Source organism: Populus trichocarpa, chromosome 17, assembly GCF_000002775.5.
Source record: "Populus trichocarpa isolate Nisqually-1 chromosome 17, P.trichocarpa_v4.1, whole genome shotgun sequence".
Classification (NCBI taxonomy): domain Eukaryota; kingdom Viridiplantae; phylum Streptophyta; class Magnoliopsida; order Malpighiales; family Salicaceae; genus Populus; species Populus trichocarpa.
In genome coordinates this window covers 13,442,717-13,455,116 of record NC_037301.2, presented here as the reverse complement: position 1 = coordinate 13,455,116, position 12,400 = coordinate 13,442,717, and positions in this window count along the sequence as shown.

Here is a 12,400-nt window from a genome sequence, read left to right as displayed (position 1 = left end):
GAAATCGAATCGACTAGTCCCTAACTCGAGCCACTCTCAAAAAAAAGTCAATTTAAAGTCAAAATGATTTGACTTGTTCAATTAAACAGGCCAAGTCATAACCTGTTCAAAATCTGGTAATTTTCAAAACAATGTTATTTTTAAGGAATAATAATAATCGGTTTAGAGTAACCCTAGACAACCAATAACTTGCATCGAATTCGACACTCATATTAGATTTAATAACTATGATCACAGCCCTAGTAAAGATTTTGCAAAATGATGTGAGTGATTCTAATTTCACATTAAAATAAATCACTTGTAATATAATAAAACCTAGGGTTGAGATTCTTCCATTAAAAAAAATATCAGGAGTATTATCATTAACAAAATATAACAACAAACTAGTTTTGTACTTGCACTTTGTAAAGGATCAGTTGATTTTTGTAAGTAAGAAAATAAATATATAAGCTTTTGCATTAAGTATAAAATTAGGATACCCTTGAAAGTGGAAAAAAAAAGCACGAAGATCAATTTTTAAAATATTTAATATAAAATAATGAAATTAAATGGTAATTAAAAAAACATTAAGAAAAACTAAAATCAACATGTGTCTGCCTTTGAAGATCATGATCGTGGTTATAAGACTAAGACCGACTACATAGAAGGCAAATCCAACAAACAATAATTCAAAATCCTCAATAAAAAGTTAATGAGTTATGAAACCCAAATAAAAAGAACTTTTTAAAAATAAAAAATATTCAAATCAATCCACGTTAACCCATCAATCACGTGATTATAGATATAGGATTGAGATAACCCTATCAAAAGAAAAGAGAGGAAAAAAAAAAGCATGAAGGCTTCAAAAAACTCAAATATTTAAGGATAAAATTTAAAAAAATCAAGTTTTTAAAACAACCTAAAAAACACCAAATTCAACGCGTGTTAGTCTTTGAAACCCAGGACTCAATAAGAAAAATATTGAGGGATGAAATTGCAAAAAAAATACAATAAAAAATAAAAAGAATGAGGGCCAAATTCAACATAAAAAATCAAAATGAAATGCTAAGAGGTGAAAGTGAAACAAATTTCAATTAGTTAAAGGATTAAAAAATATTAAAAGAATGAGGACTAAATTTTATGTAAAAATCAAATGAAACCTAATGATGAAAGATAAAATTGAATAAAAATAAGATAAAAAAATGAATAACAATCATAAGAATAATGATCAAATAAAATAAAATAAATAAATAAATAAACACTCATAATTTTTCTTTTTATTAACATTTTATATTCATTTAAATACCAAATTGCTCTAAAGACATCTCGATTATACAAAAAAAAATTCAAAAAAAATGTTGCCAAAAGAAATTTTAGTTTTTTTGCTATAATTAAGTAATTTAAGTACGTTTATAGAAATAAAAGATCTTAAAAGCCCTTGTACCCAAGTCAACTTTTTTTTCTTGTAAAGCTAATATTTATGTCATTGAGTTAAATCCGGTGAAAGTCAAATTTGTTCTTAAACAATTTGTTAATGATTAATATATCCATGTGAAAAAATAAAACTATCCATAAATAGATAATTAAGCGGGATTATACTACGAGGAAGATATTATTTATTACTACAATGTTTTCCTTTCTTTTAATGAAAAAATTGAAATGTTAGAGAAAGCTACCTCTACTTGCCCACTCCACCTCACTTGGTCTTAAATTAGGACAATTGAGAGGGGAAAAAATGGACCTAGGCGTGTAGCTAGCTTCGATTGGGTCTCCTAAGAAGGAAGAATGATTAAAACTTGAGTTGGAATTCATTTCCTTTTCTCTTGGTTTCGATTGAACAACCTTATCGTTGATAAGCATTGATAAAGAGGTCCTAGATAAAGAAAGGTTGTGCCATGGTTTTCCAATGTGGTCCAAGGAGCATGCATGGCGAGGCATTATTTTGAGTGACTCGAAAATTCATAAAGACGGGAAGATGCTGTGTTTACAACTAGTTTATGACCAATTTGATGTCGACAACATCATCTTGTTTCTTATCCGTTCCTGTTGCTGGAGACAGCTACTACTATTTTACGAGTCCGACTTGAGAGTAGGGAAATTTCCCACGTTTATACTAGTTGATAGATGGATATATGTTTTCATTTCAATGAAATTCTCGATGTGTAAATAGATTTCTAATAATTAAATATTTTAGTAGTCTTGGACAACAAAATCATAGACAATTATGTGAAAATCCCTTAATTGAATTGCATGGGATTCAAGCAAGAGAAATCCTAGTAAATTCATGAATATTTTATAAAAAAGGAGAAATTAATAACATGAATTAATTTCAAGTGACTGCGTAGCAATCATGTTAACTAGAATTAATAAAATAATCTGATTGATTGTCTATTGCTACGCTAACGATGTGATTGATTGTTCATATAGGAGGTTCTTTCAATGTTTTCGTTTAAAATTAGACAAGTCATTTGGCATTTTCTTGCGTAGTATGAACTCAATTATTGTCACGGCTAGAAAGATGAAGAGATCATGGAGCTAGAGAGGGCTATATCCATGCATTTTATGCATTTCTCAGGAGTCAATTCCATAGTGTGTGTGATTTCTTGGTCGCTTGGGGTCCAAAACGTTGATAACAAGTCGACTGTCCATTCCCAAGAAGTGATTACTCCATGTATGCTTCAGTTGACCCCTTGCAATGGGACAAATGGGGTGGATTTAGAGGTTTAGATTAATCTTCCTGTCATTTAACTATGAATAGAGATGTGTTTTTTTATAATTTACCAGGCAATTAATAACATATTATAATACAATATGTGACGGCACTCTTGACCTTGTTTTCTTTGCTTCTCTTTCGAACCTACCCGAATCCATGGTGATGAAATCGTATCAATAGGTTAGTTCATTAATTTAATTTTAGGCCAAAAGTTATTCAAGCTGATTGAATATTTGAGCACGCTTTCCCAATTGGATAGTGAAAGGCCAACACAATAATTTCGAATTCATAGTTAAAGGTGCTAATTGATTTATGGTATACCTTCCATGCTTATCCTTGCTACCCCATCAATATTCAAGTTGTTATTACGTATAATTTAATGTAACAAATAGTGCTATACTGATTTAAAAAAAAATTCCTTGAAAATCATCAAAAATATATCAAAAAGCTAAAGCAACATCACTCTCAAGCACACTCGTCAAGATCAATAATTCATGATTTTCACCTAATTAAGTGAAGATTCTCCACTTGATATGCACTGGTCATATAAGTGCCTGTTGGTAGCATGAAGAAGATAACATACTTAAAAAGAAATAGAAAGATGGTGCATATTCCCCAGAAAAGAAGGGTCAAATCCTGTCATCTTGTTGTAGGAGTCTATGATGAAGCCAAGGTGAGCTTGGTGACGACTGAGAAATAATATGGTTTTAGTAATTAAAAACTTAAGATGGTGCTTTTGGGAGTTGAGGTGTCAATCAATTTATTCGAATTGCTATCCACTAAAACTATACCCTAGCTGGGAATATTGAGGCCTTTTTTCCCCCTTCAAAATAGGGTAATTTAATTAGAATGCTTTTTAAAAAAAAATTCTCGAAAAGAAATACCTTTTTCTTCTATATATAGAAATTTACAAACCTAGTCACAAAAATAATTGAAAAAATGACACAAAAATCATATTCATCCTGTAATATAACAAATTATTTAATGGAGTTCCTGTGTACAATAAAAGGAATCTATGGTTTTGTACATCAATAATTTGATTATATATATAATCCTAATTTTATTGATACCATTTAGGGACAAATGATTTTTTTTTATTGATAGTTTAGAGGGATTCAGTACTTTTAAACCAAAGCTAGCGTTAAATTAAAAAAATAATATCCAAAATATTAATTATATATTTTAATAAGGAAGATAAGTTGATCAATTAAAACCTTATCATGAATTATTTAAAGAAGTCGAGACCATAAAATCTTAATTCAAGTACTGTTCAAAGATATAAATTCTAATCAAACCAAATGTTTTAAACGGAGTCTAAACTTCCATACAAAGTTATGAAATTGAATTCTCTTTTTATTTCATAATTGTCATCGACAGACAATTATGAGTACAAGAACACGTATTGTTATCGACAGTTAGCTGCAATATGGATGGGTGCATAGTGTGCACGTGTCATCTCATGACAAGGAATGTTGCTGTCGGTTCTTCTACTCAAGCCGAGAGAGTAGCAAGCCAAAAATACAGGGCTAGGATTAAGATGTATTCCATGCATGGCTAGGATAGGAGAACCGTGAAAGAATAGCGACCTAAAAGTCGATCACCTTTTTCTTCCCCACATCTCATGTGTTTGATATCTAAAATAATTAACGGATCATAGAAAGTATGTGAAGTGCTGTGTTTTTACTGTGAAAAAACTTCACAGCCCGTGATCATGATTTACATGGTAATATATATATATATATATATATATATAACCCGTGAGGAATTCTTACTTTACAACCATGTTTATCTACTTTCATCTCTTCACATTTATATATTTTCTTAGTTTTAATTATCCTTTTTTGAATCGAGATAAACTAAAGATGCCAAACCAGTTCTGAAATTGTTATTGGCCATTATAATTGTTAAATTTGATCATAAATCTAACTTATAAAAGATCTCGAATGGCTAAGTTATCGTATCAATCCGTAGTTCTAAGAACTTAATTATTAAAGAATGAAAGATTTCGATTAATAAAGAGATCCCGAAGAGTACAAGGATGAATAATGGATAAAATCCGTCTTACATATAGTTAATTGAGAGGGAAAGAGTAGATAAAAATGGTTATTAAATGACCACGAGTTCGAGTCATTTCAGGATTACTGGAGGTTTAAATGGTCATTAATTTTAGAACTTATAAGATTAGTTGAGGTACGTCCAAGTTAGTAACGATAACTCAACGTTAGGTTTTAGATTTACTTCTTAATGATCACGAGTTCGAGTCCTCTCAAGATTACTGGAGGCTTAAATAGTCATTAATTTCAGGACCCGTGGGATTAATTAAAATGCATCCAAATTGATTTAGATACCTACGTTAATAATAATAATAATAAAAAAAAAAGTTATATATATAGTACTTTCTTTTATTCATTTATTAACTAGTTCGTGATTATTTTATGATGGCTTTGAGAATTGCTGCAGACCGATAAGCATGGATGGATACAGGATCCAAACTCTTTAATGCATGGATGGCATTGATGTAACAAGCATTCATTTGCCTCCCATGCATGTACTTCTTTTCAGTGAAGGCAGCATCTATGTTATGGGTCCAGCCTGGGAAACTCTCCATCATCCATTCATATAACTTGTTGACCATATATAGCTTTCCCACGATCAATTGTTTTGTCCTACCTAGCTAGCTACCATTATCTCTTGAGGTTTGGTGCTCTATGATTATTAATATTATTTTTAATTGTTATTGTTCTTACAGGCAAACATATGTAGTGTTCCCATGGCTTACATGATCTCTAGTTAAATACAGATAATTCATTTTGTTGGTTAGAGGATTACTCAAGAGAAACTGGATCGATCTCCTCGTAACCTTGCTCTAATTCTTGAAAACCAGCAGGATTTGATTAAAAAAATAAGAAAAAAATAGACTTTCATATCAACACCAAAATTTTTATCTCGAGTTGCATGATCCTCCCTTCCTTCAAACAAGCCTCGGGAACTAGCTGCTATTTTTTTTCCTTCAAACAAGTCTTGGGAACTCCCTGTTTATGGAACTTCTTCAAAAATCACTGTATAACAATATATATATATAGGTCAATAATCATTTTATTTTTATCATTTAAAGTTTCTTAATATTAATCTGATCAAGTATGCACTGAATTTAATAGAGTTAACTAAATTATTAAAAATTCAATTGTGTGAATGGAATTTCACCATGTTATTATTGTTTTCTTATTTAATTTAGAACATGATTTAGATCAAGTTTTGAATTATGAATTATCAAAATTAACCTGTCAAATTAGTTTAATAACAAGTAGGGGTTGAAGCACTAATTCATGATCAGATTATTACCTGGATATTTATAGCAACTATATTGATCGTTGAGAGATTTATTTCCTTGAGCTTCTTTGTTACCGAAAACTGGCATGGGACATGAAGTCCTTCCTAATCATGGCAGGTTAAAGCTAACATTGATATGACATTACCGGATAGGAGCTGTAAGTACGAACTGCTTGATTAATCATCTAGGATGGGCAGATCGAACCTTAAATTTTATATTATCATAGCCTAGTGATGACAAGACATGCTCACTCATGGGTTTAGAATTAATGTTTTGTGTTCTGTCTAACCTATATACACGGGCTCGTAATTTATGCATGTTTGCATATGATATCTATGGAATATTAATCTATAATATTTGATTGTTTTGTTGTTCTTGATAATGAAGCACCAACAAGACAGTACTCTGCTTGATACATGGAACTAGACGAGAGTTTAATATAGATGTACATGGGGTCAATCGATGCCTTTGTTTTTCATGCTTGGTTTATTAAGTTGTGTTGCCACACCTCGAACAACAAACATATCTGTACATTGGTTGATGGAGTGGTAAATATAACTTCATTTAATATATTTACAGAAACCCAGATCAATAATGGTAAAAAACTTCTATATATGTCAATGATTAACTAGAATCTTCCATTTTAATTTGTAGTAGCTGCTGATATAGTTAGACTTCAAATCTTGATCAAAAGATCGATCGATGATTGTATATTTACAGATTTTTTTAAAAATCCTTCAATTAATTTCACAAAATTTAATTAAAAATTGCTTACAAGTAATTGAGAAATTGTAGGCTTTTTAGGGCTGTGTTTCTATATTTTCGAGTAGTTTTAACCTTGGTCTATCGAGTATTCACTTAAAAAATGAATTCCTTGTCAAAATAGAAAACCTTCCAATACTTAAATAAATAAATATAAAAAACATGAAATGTGAGTAAAAAAATTGGTGAAAAGAGTTTTTGAGTGTGTCAACTAACACGTGGGATTTGGTTTTAGAATGGTCAAGGGCAAAGGTTTCTTGCGCGGGGTTGCTCGGGCCTACCTAAGCATTGAGGCTTGAGTGTGTTTGGCTTGGAGTTGCGGTGGCTTTTTTTCAAAGATGCAACACCTTTTAATCACAAACCACACCTTCAAAATCTAAAAAAAAAAACACGTTTTTTACCAAAAAAAACACAAGCTATCTGTCATCCAAACACACACTCATCTCAACACTGATGGCCCGAGCGTTGGGCACTTGAACGTGCCTCGCGCACTTGGGTTTGGCCTAATCTTAGGGACTTTTAAAAAAAACAATTCTTGAATTTTGTTACCATAAGTAACATGTGTTAATAAATTAATGTAGCTAGCAAGATTAACTTTGCAAAAAATCCAAATCCATTTATTTGTGTATACATTTAATTGTATTGAGAGGTGGATGTATTTTTTTAAGATTCCAAATGCCAATACAATTAAAGATCTTGTCATATATTAAGGATATTTAAGATGCTCCACTAAAAATAGATTAATCAAAAGGAAGTGTGGAGCAACCACAAAACAAAAGGAGGAATGAAGAATTAACGAGGTGACGAATATTCCCTTTTTTTTTCTTTAAAATGGCTAAGTATTGCTTGTCATCTTATGGCACGATCGTTCAGTCCTCCCCATGAGTCCCATGACCAAATACTTTGATCAAACCGACCATGTTCCGAGCACGAAGACAAGAAAATCAAGAAGGAAAGCACTAGCTACCGGCCAAAAGTTCCTGCGGTGCGGCTCAGGCAACATGGCTAGTGTTGTCGTGGGCGAGAGAGGAGGGTTGAGAGGACAAAAAATATCTCAAAAATGTTTTATGCCTTGGATGCTTTTCTTATGACAATAATCCGTGATCTAATTATATATAGTTTGAACATTTGTCTAATAAGGATCGAATTGATAAAAAAAATAAAAGGCTTAAATCTTTTTTTTTTTTAGAGTTACATGATACGTTATGTTAGTGTATTCTAATTGTTGATTTTCAAATCAAAGGCTTAAATATTAGAATGAGAAAAAAAAATTAAAAATAATAACTTCTAGGACTATATTGTTAGTTTCTTTTTAGAATGATCCAAGGACTATATTAAAAGCAGGAGCGGGAGAGGGCCATGAGTCCTTTACCCTTTAAAGTCCATTTTAGTCCCTATACTTGCATATATCTTTCAAATATGATTTCAAAATATTATACTCTTTGCCCATTGTTATTACATACGAGTTTGGAAGAGTAAACAAGAGAGTTTCAATAACAATATATTTTTCTCATGCAGTATTTGAATTGAAATATTTTATCATTTTATTTTATTTTATTAGAATCCTTTATAGGGGAAAACTTTGACCCTTTTCTTATTTTTTAATTAAAATAATAATATGGCGTGATTTTTTTTAATATTTTTTCTCACTTTAAATTCACTAGAAACAAGGAATCAATGAATTATAATATGTATTTCGTAATAAATATTAGAGTATAATGTTTATTGAGTCAATTAAATTTGGCCCCCTTCTCCATTGCATTTGACATATTGTTTTGCAATTCGTTCAGCTCCCAATAATTATTCTCAAGAAAAAAAATCCAGTAATGAACATAATTGAAATAAGTTTTTATTTTTTATTAAAAATTCACTAATAGAGGGAACAAACTTCGAATATGGATTTTTTTAAGAAAAAATTATTCTTATCATCCTATAATACTTTAGTTAAAATTGCACATGAACTTGATTATACGCGTATCAGTTTACATAATAAATTATTTTATAATTTATTTTATTTTATACTTACAAGTGATATAAACTATAATTTATATAAAATCATTATATAAGTATAATTTATATCAAACTATAAGATATTAGGGTATTTATTTTATATTTCTTGAAACAACAACAAATAATTTATGGAGTAAATTAAGTAGGTGGCTATAGTTAATTTGCTTTCAAAGATTTATTTTCTCATAAAGAAAAAAACAAACTTTCTAAAACATTCTTCTGTACAAAATTAATCATCTTAAGAAAATTGTTGCTTAGCAACTTTCAAATACAATGATGAAATAAATAGGGTAAAAAAACCAATTGAAGACATCGTGGTGTGGTTAGAATTAGATTCTGGTGTGCGTAGATTTTTGAAATTTCCATGGAATTTTGAGCCTATTCAACCATTTTCAACTACCTATGAGATGGTTCTTTGAGTACTTTGTCATGGTGGCCAGCTGGTTAAATTCGAGCCCTGGCTCGCCACCCACTTTGCAGTCATTCAGATTTCAGACAGTCTTTGACAGTACTCCAAGTTTAAAGAACCAATACATTACCTGGCAAGTAGCAATGTCCAATGACATCACAAGGAAAAAAAAATAATGATAGATAAAAAAAGATTAAAGTATAAATGAGAAATTAAATATTTAAAAATAATATAAATTATATCATTGATTTTATTTAAAAAATTAAATTATTAAGTTGAGATAATTTTTTAACATGTTATCAAAGCTTTTATAACTAAGTAATCACGAGTTCGAATCTCACCATCCTTATTTATTTGATAAAAAAATAAGTATAAAATGGTGTAAGTCTGTACAAGTTTCAAATTTAAAAGATTTTCATTTAAGAAAGTGTGTTGGAGAGTTTAAGTTATTGAATTGAGATAGTTCTCTGATATTAAAATAGTATATATATTATACGATTTTTTTAACAAAAACAAATATAATTTTTAATTTAATTATTAAATTTAATTAAAATTTTATGAATATATTCTACCTGGTCAGTTATATATGAGATGAGTAAGCTAGCACTAATCTCATATGAGATTATGCTCGAATTTAAGTAAAGAAATTACTATTTGAATTTTTTTACTTTTCTTTTCTATTTGCCATGCAATTTTTAGTTAGTAATCTTTTAATAAAAAATTAGATAAATTTAAATACGAGGCTAATATATAGAATTGTTTATCATATTTTATTAGATTACAATTTATTGACATTGAAAATTTATGAAATCAAGCTTTTCCCTGTAGTTCAGTAGCAATTTTAAAATTTGAAAAATCATGATTTTTTTTTCTTTTCGCTGCACACTGTTTTTTTTCCCCGACTCTTTTATATATACTATTTACATGGGGAAATTAAGAATTCATTTCTAGGAAATTCGTTATATAATGTTCATACAATCTTTTGCATATTTTAGTTTAAAAAAAATCAAATTTATACGACTAATTTGACTTGCTGGGTCCCTATTGATTGTTTAGTGTTCTCTTTGAAATTGGCCAGACTTTTTGTGCTTTTATCTTAATAGGCCAATGATTAAAGAAATCTACTAATGTTATTGTATTAGAAGTTTCTAATTGATGTGCCACTAGACGCCATGATAGAAAAGAAAATAAAAAACGTCAAAAGTAAATATTCCCAGTAGTATTTTATTATTATTATTATTATTATTATTATTATTTTCAATTTGCCTGTCTGTAGCCTACTATCCTATAGATATTTAAATGTTACTCACAGATTTGAGAAAATTTGTGGACGCCCTTGAACGCTAGTCATGTTATGAAACCAATTCATAGCACTTTTTTTTTTTTTTTATCAGAATGTTGATGTCCATCAATTAATCCTATATTATAAATACAATTTATATATAATTACTGAAGTTGTTAAACTTTGCATCCCTCTTCATTTTGGATCTAATATCTAAAATAATTTAATATTTTTATTGCATAAGTCAATGTGTGGGTGTTTAATTAATAATGTTTAGAGAAAAAAATTCAATAAAAAATTCAATCTGAATTGATATATAATCTAATCCCTTGATAAATTTAGTTATGTGTTTTTTTAAAAAAAAAAAACCCTGAAATGAACATATTTTTTCTTCTACGACACTCAAAAGCATGGATCTTGTGATAATAAAGATTAGATGTCAATTTATCTAGTTATTGATCCACCTGACTTATGTGATATATGTACTTGAAATTATAATAAAAAATTTATAGATGTATTTTATTTAAATTGCTTGATTATTGTAATCGTGTTTAAATTAGTGTTTGGAGAACAATAATTTTTGTTTTTTTGATGTATTTTAAAAGTAAATTTTATTTTAAAAAAATATTAAATTGATTTTTTATGATTTTTATGTGTGAAAAATAAAAAAAAGTATATTATAATATATTTTAAAATAAAATACATTTTTTAAAAAAAATCAGCACCACAATATTAAAAACAAATGAAACACAACGTGCTTTTTAGTTGAACTGAAAGGAAAAAGAAAAAGAAATGGAAGGAAACTAAAAGTCAGAAAGTAATTTCCACGGCAGCAAAACAAAAGCCATGCAATGCACGGCTTTGTGACATATATCAGGTCAAGAACTAGGTGGGGCAGCGTATTCATAGCGTGGGCTGTAGCGTCTGTGTTAGTGGCACATACCGAGGGAAGAGCCCGACGACCCAAGTATTTCTTGAACCTCATCAAAATACCGATGACCTAAGTTTGTCAATATAATTATTACATTAGAATATCATAGCAAAATATTTCTCCCAAGTCCAAAATAATCATCACAAGAGTATTGAATACAAAAATCAAATATTAATATTTTTTTTCTTCAATAAAGTCTTCTCACTATACATGAAGTTCATGCGCCACCATATACGCGTAACAACAATCTTAACAAGCGAATTATGGCCATGAAAACGAGTAAAAACACCCGAACGAGATCATGCTCGCACCGCTAGACTCGAAGAATCTCGAAGAGACAAGCAACAAGCCACAGAGAGACACGACATATCTTGTTGGTTTTGTAGATAAAGCAATGTTGATTTGTATATGAAATTGAAATTGAAATTGAAATTGAAATTGAATCAATTTATTGTAATTTTTTTTTAATTTTACATCAATGATATTCTAAAAATAATTTTTGAAAATAGAGTATGTGGAATAATTGATTATATTTATTTTTGAAAAAGATTATTTTCCAAACTTCTTGAGATTATCGATGCACATACCAATGTCCATTTTCATTAAGCTTATTAAGAAGATTTTATTGAGTAAAATAGCGATGGCATCCTCTTGACATAACATACAAAACGGATCAACATTGAACTCCATAATATCAGGATCACTCCATGTAAAGTGTAAACACCATTACTTAGCTTCACGAGAACTTGGAGTACTTTTTAGGATGCCTTTTGAGCTTCAATTAATTGTAGGCATAAGTGTTGTTGTACAAGATTTTTTTAAAAAAGATTTAAATATTTGTTTTTTAAAAAAAATTAAAATTAATATTTTTTAGTTTTTTTTTTCATTAAAAACATAAACAGCACAATCTCAAAAACATTTCTAATGAGTTAATTTCAAGAAAGGAATTTGTTTAGCTATATTCAGGATTCTACTAGGGCAGC